The 13,028-nt window shown below is 43.7% G+C and overlaps 1 protein-coding gene across 17 annotated transcripts in view; it reads right to left on the bottom strand.

Annotated features, from left to right (window-relative positions):
• Pid1 (phosphotyrosine interaction domain containing 1) overlaps nucleotides 1-13,028 on the bottom strand; it is a 216,261-nt gene that overhangs the window by 171,887 nt on the left and 31,346 nt on the right. The window contains exon 1 of one of the 17 annotated variants that reach the window (XM_063237195.1): nucleotides 7,697-7,718. The exons of 15 other annotated variants lie outside the window; for them this stretch is intronic. The gene's annotated coding sequence lies outside the window, so the exon portion shown is untranslated. Of the gene's footprint in view, nucleotides 1-1,266; nucleotides 1,774-7,696; nucleotides 7,719-13,028 lie in introns of those variants that run through there. One more of the 17 variants, XM_063237197.1, reaches the window with a different exon arrangement.

Genomic DNA, 13,028 nt, shown 5'->3' with positions numbered 1-13,028 from the left:
AATAAATAGCTGCTGCTCAGAAGTACAAATAGCCAAAAGTTGCATGAAGAAACATTTGATGTCTCTGGCAATTTGGGAAATGAAAATTAAAACAACACTGAGATTCCATCCTAGTCCAAAAAGAATGGCTATCATCAAGAAATCAAGTAAAAACAAATGCTGCTGAGTCTGCAGCAGAACAGGAACTAGTGTATGTTGCTGGTGAGAATGGAAACTAGTACAACTACTATGGAAATCAGTATAGAGATCTCTCAAAGACTAAGACTAGAAATTGCACTTGACCCAGCTATTCCCATTCTAGGTATCTTCCTTAAAGAGTTAGATACATAATATTAGTGATCCTTGCTGTCTATGTTTTTTTCTCTTGTTGTTGAGATAAAATACTCAACACTTAAAGTTAAGAAAGGAAAGATCTATTTAGCTCATATTTGTAGAGGTTTCAGTCCATAATTGGCTGGTTTCAAGGAGGGTGGCACATGGCAGAGGGGCAACAGTTCATGGTGGTGGAAGACAGGAAAAGCAACAAGGAAAAATGACAGAACTCTTTCTGTCCCTTATACTGTATGTAGGCTACCCATCGTAGGACAGTATAGCACTCGTATCCTTAGTCCTAATCAGAATTCAGGCAAACTAATCAGTGGACTGATTTATTAATCCTATGTTGTAGATTCAGCCTTTTCTGAAAAGCCTGCCCTCAATGACTGCATGAGGGTTTGAGGGGACATCTAGACACAATCCATAACACATACATACCCATGTTTGCAGTAGCACAAACCATGATAGCTAAATCTTGGAAGTGATCTCTACATCCACCAACAGATGAATGGATAAAATAAGTGTTATAGATAGCTAAGTCAGATAGAAATATAGGCAGTCAGATAGGGTGAGGCCCTGGAGAGAATCAGTGCAGAAGATGAGAACACACCTGCGGCTAGAGGCACATCTGTTGAATGTCAGGCCTCCAGATAAAGACAAAATGACCAAGCTTATATGCCTCGGCAAGAAAAAAGTAGTAATTTGAAGATTATACTATAAGTGGGATAACCTGATCCAATAACGTCTAGACAGACATCAGTCACCAAGGTGGATGACCAGGACCTCCTGGTCCATCCTTTTCTAAAAAGGTCTTTGTTCTTTCCATGCACACTTGTTATGTGGTCTGCTTCCCTGCTGGATCAGTTATTACCAAAGTGGCTAAATGTGTGATCTTACAGCTTGATCACAGTTTTGACCCACACTGTACTCACCTTGTAACGTTGTACCCACCTCATGGTTTTGTTCTATGAAATTTTCTCTGTGGCCAGGGGGTTAGCTCAGTGGCATAAGCATCTGCCTGGAAAGCACAAGGTTGTAGGTTTGATCCCTAATACAAAAAAAAAACAACCACAATTTCCTCTGTGAAGTGGGGAATGCAGCAACCCATTTTTGGATCCCTACCTGTCTGTCTGGAGCTCTCTCTCTCAAATTTTTCTGACTTCCAATCTCCATGGTTCCCTAGGGTTTGTTATTCGATTTATGGAGAACGCAAACTCAGTGTATCTGACATCTAGCAGGTTGGAAGTTACATTTATTTGCCCTATACCACATGCATGGTATTCATACACCACAGAGTTCTACGGAAGGATAAATCTGAGTCATTTATAGGAAAATGGATAGATTTTGAGACCACAAAGTTAAGTGAAATGAATCAAACACACAAACTTAAATATTGCAAAGTTTCTCTTACATGAGAAACCCAAAATATAAAGGGTAAAATGAAAGACAGATAGTAAAAAATAGATCATTTACAAAAGAAAAGGGGACTAAGAGCTTGAGGGATGGAGGAGGAGGGGTGAAGTGAAGAAAGAATTCAAATGTGCTATGTGCATGTACCAACTCCCGTGAACAGTGTGCTGATTATGTACTGCCAACGTGCTAATAAAATGCTTTAATGTGTTACAGTAAAAGACACATTGGCATTAATCTCCTTCAGAAGATTCCCCCTTGTTTGAGACACTCTTATCTCATCATTCTGTCTCTTGCAGGAGCACTTCTGGAAGTCCTCCTTCCTGAGTGTCTTCAGTGGCACTGCCACAGCTATCTCAGTATTCTAAGTGGATTCTAAATGTGTAGGGCAATTTCTGCCAAATCAAAGCATTACAGTGTATCCTCATGCACCTTCTTCATGCCATCCAGCATCATCTGATTTCTGGCACTTCCCCGATGTCAAAATGCACACCAAAGATAAAACCTTTTGAGTCTACTCAGAACATGGAGGCAGCCAAAGCATCCATGAGAGAAAAATTAGAGACATCAAAGAGGACTTAAAGGACTGCCTCAGAAACCAGCAAGAACAATAGGGAAAACATATTCAAACTAAGTGGGGGGGGGGGTACCAGGAGTACAGCTCAGTGGCACAGAATCTGCCTGGCAAGCACGAGGTCATGAGTTCAATCCCTGGTACAAAAAAAAAGTAAGTCAAGAGGGATACTGAGGAGGATTAATGAAAATGCATCTTTCACTGTAAAAGATCTTTACAGTTAAATATTCACTGTAGTTTTGAATCATAGCTCCCATTTACGTAGCACTTATATTGCATTCGACATTATGACTAATCTAGGCATGGTTTAATATATACAAGTGAATGTGTTTAAGTTTTATGTTTCATATAATCCACCGACTTTGGTCTCTACAGGGGATCACAGAGCCAGAGCCCAGTGCGTGTAAGGGAGAACTGAATAGCAAATGCTATAGGTTTACCACTTAAGTGGCAATTTCATACCCCATATAGATCTGTGACCTGGTCAAAAAGCAAGCATTTATTCTCACAAAACAGAGCTTGGGGTGACACCTCCCAAGTCCACGTGACCCACCCAAGAAGCTAGACCTCCAGACTCCAGTGATGTTTCCGATTAGCACATCTGAAAGCTGTGCTCATGCAGACTGGTCAAGTTCATTCCGTCAGAGCTCTGGCCAAAAACCACTGCCAGAACGTCCACCAACACCCAACGCACAAGAAGCCGGAGCCTGGAAGGACTCTGGAAACTCAACGTTCCCTGGTCCTCTCTGATATTTCTTTCTCATGGAACTTGCCAAGAATAAAATCAAATCCAAAATAAACTCACACGTTTGAGTGAAATGAACTGGAATCATTCCACGGGGTAAAAATTTGTTGACAGTTTATACAATTTCAGACAGCAAGGAGTCAAACCATTATGTTGGCCCCTTTAAGGGTCATTTAGTTCCTCTGTCTCTAAAATTGCATTAAAATAGTGTTATAGAAGAAAATGGGATGTTTAGATTTTTTTAAAGTTTGCACCAAACTTTTTTTTAACTATGAAAGAGCAATCTCCAGAGTCAAAATTTTCTTTCAAAGAAAACTGTGCTTGGACAGAGAGATTTATACTTCAGGGTGACTACACAAAGCAAAAACAAGTGTAAAATAAAGGTCACATACAGGATGAAACACCACCCTGGAATTTGAGATATATTTATATAGATACACACATACATGGACTTGATCTCCCAGAGGTCAGACTTGAGCTCCAGAGTTCTTCAAATAAGCAAACTTGCATTGTTCAAAATAGTAGCCATAAGGCCTGCCACATATGCATAGTTAAATACAAACTTATTAATTTTAAATATAATTTTTAAAAATCAGCTATTCAACCACATTTCAAGAGCTCAGTGGCCACTGTGGCCAGGAGCTGCCCCAACAGGAAGCATAGATGGAGCAATTTTGTCATCACAGATGACCTGCTGGCCAGCATGACCCACACTGCTTCATTCTACTGATGTCCGTGTTTTCACTGAGGCTGCGGTCACCATTCCCTGAGGTCACAGAGCTTGTCAGTGGCCACGGTTATTCTTCCTCTTTACTCTGGCCTTCTGCTCTAGAGATTGGTACTGCTGAAAAAGTAGGCTTGCAATTGAATCCTAGCCAAGGGAATGCAACCAGGATGTACATTTAGTAAAATTTAAACATGACTCTACTGGGGCCTAAGAACCATTTTATTTCCTTCATAAAAGCACCATGCTTAGTCCTACGTCGTGCTTGAATACACATATTCTGATTTGAGTTACAGCCACCGTCTCGCAACCAAAGCATGAAGACCAACATGATAGACTTGACAGAGTAGAAAGAAAAGGACCATCATGTTGATGACATCCTTGAGGAGCCAACAAAACCAGGACACCCATGACTCATGGCCATACTTCTTGTTTCTCTATTAGTTTAAGCCAATTTCAGTAGGATCTTTATCAGGTATAGTGATAGTATTATCAGAATCATAATCCACAATGGGGAGGGGACTCCATAAACTGTTTTAAGTCCTGAAGTGATGCATGTCATTGGAATCTTTAGTCCCAGAACAAGCCCACTGCCAGTAACAATACACACTTATATTTACTTTCCCATCAGGAGTCACACATATTTAACAATGTAATCACAAAAGAATTTGATAAATTTTACTACCTGCATGTGTAAGCATATGGACATATGTATATGTCTTACAAATACATAAATTTGTATTTTTTTAAGCATCTGAGATTGAATAGCAATATACTGGAGAGTTTTAGCAAAACATTCCTTCATGTAAATGTATGAGTAAGTTTTCTCCTCTAAAACTACTTTTTAGTGGACGCATACTCATTCTGTGTAAATATGCATATAATCTATAAACATCTAAGAGCATATGTGATAGAACATTTCAGACTCTTTCAGAATTAAACCGAAAGGTATCTGTTTAAACCACATTGGTGGTTGCTTTTCTGGAATGACCTCAGAGGTTAATGGAAAGATCCCTTATCCACAGAAACAGTATATGTTAACATCTGAAATTCCACCATGACAAATACCTTTTGCATATGCAAAATGGGAGTTTTAAATCTTATGAAAAATACAATCTGCCTGAGGAGGCGATAAATCCTTTATCGGTCTTTAATAACACTCGGTGTGAGAAATACACCTTATCTCAAAACATGCCAATGACTAGAAGACAACGGTGTGGCATCTCATCAGGATGGAATAATCCAGACATGGCCTGGTGAGTCTCTTTTTCATCCTAATCCCAATGTCACCCAGAACAGCCTGGGACAATCACTAAATTTACAAGATTAGTAAGGACCCCCATTGATGGTAGGCGCTCAGTAACAACTGATGGCAAAGGAGTGACCAGATGAGTAACTGCAGTGGAGCCCAACCTTCCTTCCCTCTGGAACATACACTCTCCCCATAGCAGCTCCACCTTCCCTGGGAGTTATCCAGAAAGTCACCTTGCCACCACCGCAGTTGCTTCACACTACAATGCAGTTACTGAAACTACACCTTGTAACTGTTTATACTCCAACTTGAAAGCTGATTGGACAGTTTTACATTGGCCCAGGCAAAGTGAATGTCTCAATGCAAAAGTTATCTTTGATTAATGGTGATAAATAAATAGTTGTAGAGTTTTCATCACTCAAAATGTTCCACATAAGGACAACTCAAATGCAAGATACCCACAGGTTTTCAAATCTGTGGCTCCTAGCTGCCACCTGCTCCACCCATGAGTGCCTTCTTCCCAGCACTGCCGTGGTCCATCCACAAAATTTCCAAAGCCAAAAGCTCTCTTTGCTTCAACTATCCTCCATCACAGTGCACGAAGAGCGCTTGTGAACTTGGCTTAAAGCAGAAGTGTTATTCAATAACTTGACTCAGGTGATCTATTAAGTTTTATTTAGCTCTCTCATTTACACATATGGTCCATATTAAGACTTTTATAAAGACACAAAGCATGCCGGGAGACATCTCTCCTAAGATTTTATGAAGTAAAACAACTGCTCCGTTTGATATCTTCCTGACATTTTAATTCATTGTTTCTCCACCTCTGTAACTGCGGTGTTTAACCTTGGCTGGGAGATGAATACCAATCTAGAAGAAAGAAATCATTTCTAATATATTGCCAAGGAGACGCGAGCTGTACCCATGGACAAATCCTAGGTGTTTGAAAATACGACTTGGTGCCAAAGGCAAGCACTATATTGTAGTCTCTCCCGAGAAAAAAGATGGAGGGGAGGAGGGGAAGGGATGAAGGGAGTGGAAAGAAAAAAGGGGAAGGAAGGAAGAAAATGGCAGGAAGAGAGGGAGAAAGAAGGGAAAGACAGAAAGGAGAGAAAGAGAAGCAGACAAGGCAGGCAGGTTGCAATAATGAACTTTGGCAAGAAAAGCACAGCCTGCGAGAGTTTTAAAGTGCTGAAATTCCTTAGTTAAGTCCTGTGTTTTGCAATACGAGCCCGTCTTGGCCCTTACTGCGCACTTAGATTAAACACCACTCAGCCCCAAAGCCTGTTTATCTCTCGCACAATTGGAAGTTTTTCTGTGAGTAACTTCTATAAGCCTCTTCGGGATAAAGCCCCCTTTCAGCTGTCTGGTGTGTCAGCTCTGTGATTTCATCATTTGTTTCAAAGGCTTGGACCCTAAAGCGATTTAAATCACAAGAGAAATGTATCGATGCCTGTAGTGTTTTCATACTACTTGCTTGTGAGGGCTCATGTGCACTGGGGATGAAGAAAAGTGAGGGGTTTTATTGTTTTTCTATCAAATCATGGTCTACTTTTCGAAATACAGCACATTTTAATTTTAGAAGGGATATGTTTTACATATATATTATGTTTATAGACTGCATATGTTTGCGTGTGGGCTGCGTGGGTGGTTGAGTGTGTATATATATAATAAAATATAATAAAAAAGTATATAAAATATACTACCCATTTCTGTTGATTGTTTTTCTTTCTCTCATATAATACTGAACAGTTTATTAAAGTAGAAAGTCTCCTTAGCCTCACCTCATGAGACCACTACGGCGATCTGTAATGGTCAGGCCTGCCCAGCAACGGGGGAGGCATTCTCACCCTGACCACAGGTCGGGTGAAGCCCAAAGTGGCATGTGTCAAGAACGAGGTGCCACATGCCTGTGCTGCAGCTGCTGCTCTGGACCCAAAGGCTTCCGAGAGCTCAGCTTACTCTCGCCATTCGCAGCAGCCACGGCAGAAGCAGATGAGATCTGGTGCAGAGACCACACTCAGCCCCAGGCCCAGTGAACTCAGAAGCACCCTTCCCTTTGTTCTGTGGGGACTCCATCCAGGCTCCAAATTTGGCTGCCATGCTAATTTTCACAATCACAGGGCCCCACTTTCCTTTTTGCGGGAGTGGGGGGAACCAGGACTCAAACTCATGACCTCCTGCTTGCCAGGCAGGCACTTTGCCATTGAACTATATCCCCAGCCCTAGCCCTATCCTTGAGACAGATCCTTTGTATATGAGGTCATCCTGGAAATACACGGTCACATGAATAGGTCACATCAGCTGACACATAAATATGTCACATAACAATAGTATCTACCACTTAGTTAATATCTATCAGGTGACAAGCCTTTAACCCACCATTTAAGGCAAGTATTATCAGCCCATTTTACAGATGAAGACAGTGAAGTATAGATACTCTGAGAGACCTCCCCAGGGTCACCCCACTGCTAAGGTACCAGGGCCAGAAGTAAAGCTGGGCTGTGGTGTTGCTCAGTGGTAGAACACTTGCCTGGCACGTATGAGGCACTGAGCTCAATCCCCTGTACAAGGAAGAAGGGGGAAAGGGGGAAGGGCGGGGGAGGGAAGAGAAGGACAGGGAAGGGGAGGGAGAAAGAAAGAAAAGAATCCCTATTTGTGTGCCTCTGGAATCACCTGAAGTGCTTCAGAGTAGCACCCTCTCAGCTGGGCCCGAGGCCCAGACTTCAGTCAGTTACTTTCCCATGGCTGACACAGCGTCCAAGACCCCCTCATGCAAGGAGGAGAGGTTTACTTTGGCTCACAGGTTGGAGAGGTTTTGGTCTACGGTCTTGGCTGGCTCCAAGGCAGGGTGACGTGGCTGAGGGGAGTGGCAGCAGGGAAGCAGCTCATGGCATGGCAGCAGGAAGAAGAAAAGGAAATCGAGGAAGGGAAGGGAGAGAGCCTCCCAGCCCACGCCGCGCCAGTGACGCACTTCCTCTGACCAGGCTTCACCTCCCAACATCACTCTTAGCTGTAAAACTCACCCACAGACCAATCCGTTAATAAGCGTCACAGCCTCACAGCCCAGTCGCCTCCCCCAGGCCCCAGCCGTGAGCACATGCGGCTGTGGGAAGACCTCTAGATATAAACCACAACAGTTCGCTTTCACAGTCAGCTTTGCCAGGCACATCACCACCCGTGTATGCCAACATCCTAGATGTGTGGTGCCCTGTACTGACCCACTTCCCACATCTCTCTGCCCTCCTTCTCCTAGTTTAACATGGGGCCTCCTTCACACTTCTGGAGGCTAGACAGTCCCAGATCAAGGTGCCATGGGTCAGGTGTCTGCTGAGGGCTGCATCTTCTAGAAGGAAGAAGCGTTGTTTACTCACAAGGTGAAAGGAAGACCCTGTAAGCTGTCCACTGTGGAGCCTCGTTGAGGACGACCTTAACCCCATCCATCAGGAGAGGAGTCCTTACGGCCAATCAGTATGAAAAGTCCCCCCTCTTAGGGTCACCGTGGCCTTTATGGTTCAACCCTCAAATTTTAGAGGCAACATGTTCAAACCACGGTAGTCGTCCACCATGTCAGCAGCAGCAGGAATCCCAAAGTAGCTGTCTTATCTCCTCTCCTCCTTAGCTCTCTCATCTCTTCTCACTCACGACTTCACCTTTCACTCTATGTAATACACATAAACCTGCCCATGTATTCTTACCTGTGTGTGTGTGTGTTTCATAGCTCAGACTCCTAGGGAAGAAATTACAAAAATTATATGTGAAGTATACAAAAATAAAAGTGAAGTATACGAAAGTACGTGGGGGAAAAATTTAGTTGCAAACTAAAGAAATAGAAGTGCTGGATTGAAATATCAATTATGGTTTAAATCCTAAAGGTCCCCACAGTCTCCCGTGTTTGACAGGTGACTGGATCATGGGAACTCTATACTCACAAGCAGATTTCTCCCTTGGTAAATTCAATAGCTCAGGATGTTATTAGGAGGCTGAGGTGCAACTTCAAGAGTGTACTCTTGTCCCTGATCCTCCCTCCTCTGGCTGTCACAGGATGAACAACTCAGGGCCTTCCACCTTGCCGTTTCTGCCTTGGAGTCAGCTGACTACAGACTGAAACCGTGAGCCAAAATAAATCTCTCCTTTTTTAAGCTGTGGGTATCTGGTACGTGGTTCCAGTGACAGAAAACTGACCAATGTGTTTCTCAAGAGCACTTTTTTTAATATCATCACAAGGGCATCAAAACAAACATGTAGTCCACATCTTAAGAAACCTTAGCTGTGACTGTGCAGATGAGAAATGCCAAGATATTCTGGTTATCGGAGAGGCCAAAAGGATTAGGCAGCATATTTCTTCAAAAGCCACAAGTCTTCAGGCTAATATTTGAAAAAAATAACATCATGCTTACAAATGATGAAGCCAACATAGTTAAAATGGCCTGGAAGTTTTCCACAGTATAATTTAAATTGTTCTAATCAGATGACTGATTTTAAGCTGGAATGAGAGATTTTTTACGTACAAGGGTAACAGCAAGATGGGAATTAACATACATTTTGTAAAATGAACTTCCAAAGGATAAAGGGGTTTGAACCCTTCGATAAATCTAGATGAACACAGTCAGGGTGTGGTGGTGGGAAGATGGAGATAGAAACCAAGATGTAAAGGGGGTGGTATAGAAGCAGAGACACTTAAGGTCCAAGTGGCCAGGGTGCTAGATTTTTGACGGTTACTATGAAATCAGGAAATCTCTAAGAATATGTCTTTTTCATCATTTAGAACCACTTTTATTCAGTCATTTAGCAAACATTTATTGATGTCAACTCGAGTGCAGTATATTATGAGGTCCACAGAAATGCCCTTACTCACAAGAAGCATTTACCTTAGAAGGCTAGGATGGGTCAGGTGTCTGATGAGGGCTGCATCTTCTGGAAGGAAGAAGCGTTATTTACTCACAAGATAGAAGGAAGACCCAGGAAGCTGACCACAGCTTATACAGGAAATGCTCCCCCCCAAAAAACAATGCTTAAAGTCTGATAAATAAATTGAGTACTGAGTACCAAAGTTTATAAAGGTATGGGAAATTTTCACATTCCAGAGGTGTCAGAGTGTCATAGACCTCAATTTAACTAAAAAACATGAAGAGGGATAAGAGATATCAAGGCAAGGCAGGCTATCAAGGCTGAAAAACACAGCAAGAACATAAAATTTGAAGTCATTGAGAGAAACACAATAGGAAAGGGGCTGGACTTCAGACACAGGATCCAAACTTGGGCCGATGAGCCCCTGATTGCTAGATTGTGAAGATGGACTTTGGCCTTGCAAGAGGGTCAGCAGAAAGCAAGTCCTTCTACAAGAGTTAGACCAAAAAAGAGATAAAATAAAAATAAATGCACAGAAGAGCCAGCAACCCTGCAGCACCCTGAAAGCTGAATTAGAAGCCGGTGTATCATTTAATATCTTCCCTTCTGCCACAGCTCTCTGATTCCAACCACAGAAGGTTCCCTGCCTGTAGTGGCCCATGTGAGTCAGTGGGCTCCATCCCAGAGACCCAGGATAATCTGAAACAAGGGCCATACTATCAATTACACCTGCAAAGTTCTTCTGCCATGTAATGTAGTGAGGTAGGCAGAACCATGCTCTATCTCCAGAAAGATATCCACATCCTAATCCCTGGGTCCCAGGAATGCATCCACATTACAGGATGAGGGGGCATTTGGCAGGCAGGTGCTAATCTGTTTGACTGAATAAAAAGCTAATGGGAGCTGGGTGTGGTGGTAACCACCTATAACTCCAGCATTCTGGAAGGCTGAGGCAGAAGAATGGCAAGCAGAGACCCAGCCTGGGATACTTAGAGACTTAACAAGACCCCCATCATCAAACAAAACAGTAACAAACCAAAAACTCTAACAGGAGCAGGGAAGCAATCTTGGGGTTTCTGATGGTTGTGGTGTCAAACAGCTTGTATAGAAAGCCCACTGTGTAATGCACTGACACTGTGCCTGACACGTTAAAAAGTCTCAGTAAAACCCAGCTGTTATTCCTGTCTGCTAGTAGCCACTGCAAGTGCAGGCTTTGCATCTGGTAATCCAGCACACTGCACTTCATCTTGAGTACTGAAACACAGGTTGCAATGCTGCTGCCTCACCCTCTGACCCAGGAGAACTCTCCTCTCCTTGGTTGGCCTCCCATCTTCCCTCCTCTCTCCCACCCTCCACACTCCCTCTAAGCTTCCCCCTGCCCCCTTTATCATCCAGCTACTGTGGATTTCGCCAGCTCCCAGGACCCTCCCCATCCAAAGATTCACAGTTTATCAGGAGCCACTCTTGGAGACGTGAATCCCTCTGCTGGAGCTAAGGGAAAATCCAGTCAAATGCAAGGGGAGAAATGCAGTCCTCCCTGGCAGCACCAGGCATGCAGGCAGAGGAGAGGAGCTGCCCAGGAACCCTGGTTCTGAAAGCTCTACCCAGGGCAGCAAAGCCACAGGAGGGCCTCAGCCTGCTGACCAAGACGTGACAAGGCTTCCAGGAAGACGGGAGGGAGGCAAGGTACCATGCAACCAGATGATGTTTTGAAATGTGTTTATACATCTTTATCTCATTTGAAATTTGCTTAAGGCTTATTTTCATTGATTCTTCCTGATTTTGGAACATACCTTCCCAAAAGGGCTGAAATGGATCCTTGGGACAAGGGTGGTTTTATCTTCCTTTGCTGTTGCAATAACTGACAAGTGCCATCATTGTCCTTGAGCAAGGGAATGTGTTTACGTGATGACCCTAGAGTCCAATCAGCTGTTTCAAAGGGACAGGCTGGAGAGATGAGATTGCAGCCATTCACAGTAAGAGCTGATGGAGATTTCAATGTGAGCAGGGAGGTGTAGGTCAAAGACCCTCCGGGAAACAGAGTCTACTGGATAGCTTCCCGACATCTTGGGGTGGGGCTGGAGACGGGACTCACGCCAACTGGCACAAAAAGCAGGCTGTCAAAAAAAAAAAACTGGCAAAATAAATAAAGACCATCAGTAGAAGGGAACACCGAAGCTGATATTTTGGAAATTACAGTGATCCAGTCACCTCAGAGGGGACCTACTAAGGCCAAATGAACATCCCAGTGTGCACATGATCTTCCTTATGGTCCACTACTAGTGACCATCAGCCTGCAAGAAAACCATGCAACACTTAGGCAGTAACCCCAGAGTCTACTCAAGTATGGATAATTAGGAAAGAAGCCCTTTTTAAACAGAACAGAGCCCTCCCTAATAAACTTGCTCCAAAGAAGAGCAAGGAACAGATAGGAGAGGACGGAAAAGCAGAGGCACTAAGGACAGCAGGCCAAAACATTTTCAGGGGGTGGAAGGCGAGGAGGAGCCAATCCCAGACAGAGCAGACCCCAGAGCTGAGTGTTTAGATTCTCCCCTAAACACTGCTTGCAGGGCAGGAGGCAAAGTCAGGGCTGTGGCCTCTAACTAAGAAAGAACCTCCTTAACCCATGAGAGTTATCTTTTCACACAAGGAACACAGCTTCAAGAGGGACCTCACTGGAGTGGCAAAGGAGAACCATTAGATAAGTCTTGGTTTTTCAGTGGGAGGAGGAGGCTGCCTGCAGATCCTTCCAGAAAGGGGCCCTCAAGGAGCAGCTGAGAGAAGCCAGGGGAGGACGCTTCCAAAGGCGGAGAGCAGTTGAACAAGGACGGGGAAGAACAAATCATGAGTCTCTCCAAGTAGGAGGAACAGAAGAGGAACTGAATGGAGGAGGCCAATTACAGAAGACCTAATCCATAAATAGTCACACAGCACGAGGAGGGGGAGGCGAGGGCAAGGGACAGCCCATGAGGACACCGAGCACCACCTGTTTTTATAAAGTTTATTTAAATACAGGCAGCCCCACTTGTTCATGTGTCTGTTTTTTATACTACAGAATTACAGCATACGTCCTACAAACCCTGAAATACTCCCTGGCTCTTCCCACACAAGTATGTGCCACAGAGATGCATGTACACACACACACATACACATGCAC

The sequence above is a fragment of the Cavia porcellus genome, unplaced genomic scaffold (assembly GCF_034190915.1).
Source record: "Cavia porcellus strain 051 isolate PalLab524CR breed Dunkin Hartley unplaced genomic scaffold, mCavPor4.1 scaffold_26, whole genome shotgun sequence".
NCBI lineage: Eukaryota > Metazoa > Chordata > Mammalia > Rodentia > Caviidae > Cavia > Cavia porcellus.
This window is presented reverse-complemented; position numbering and strand designations above follow the sequence as displayed.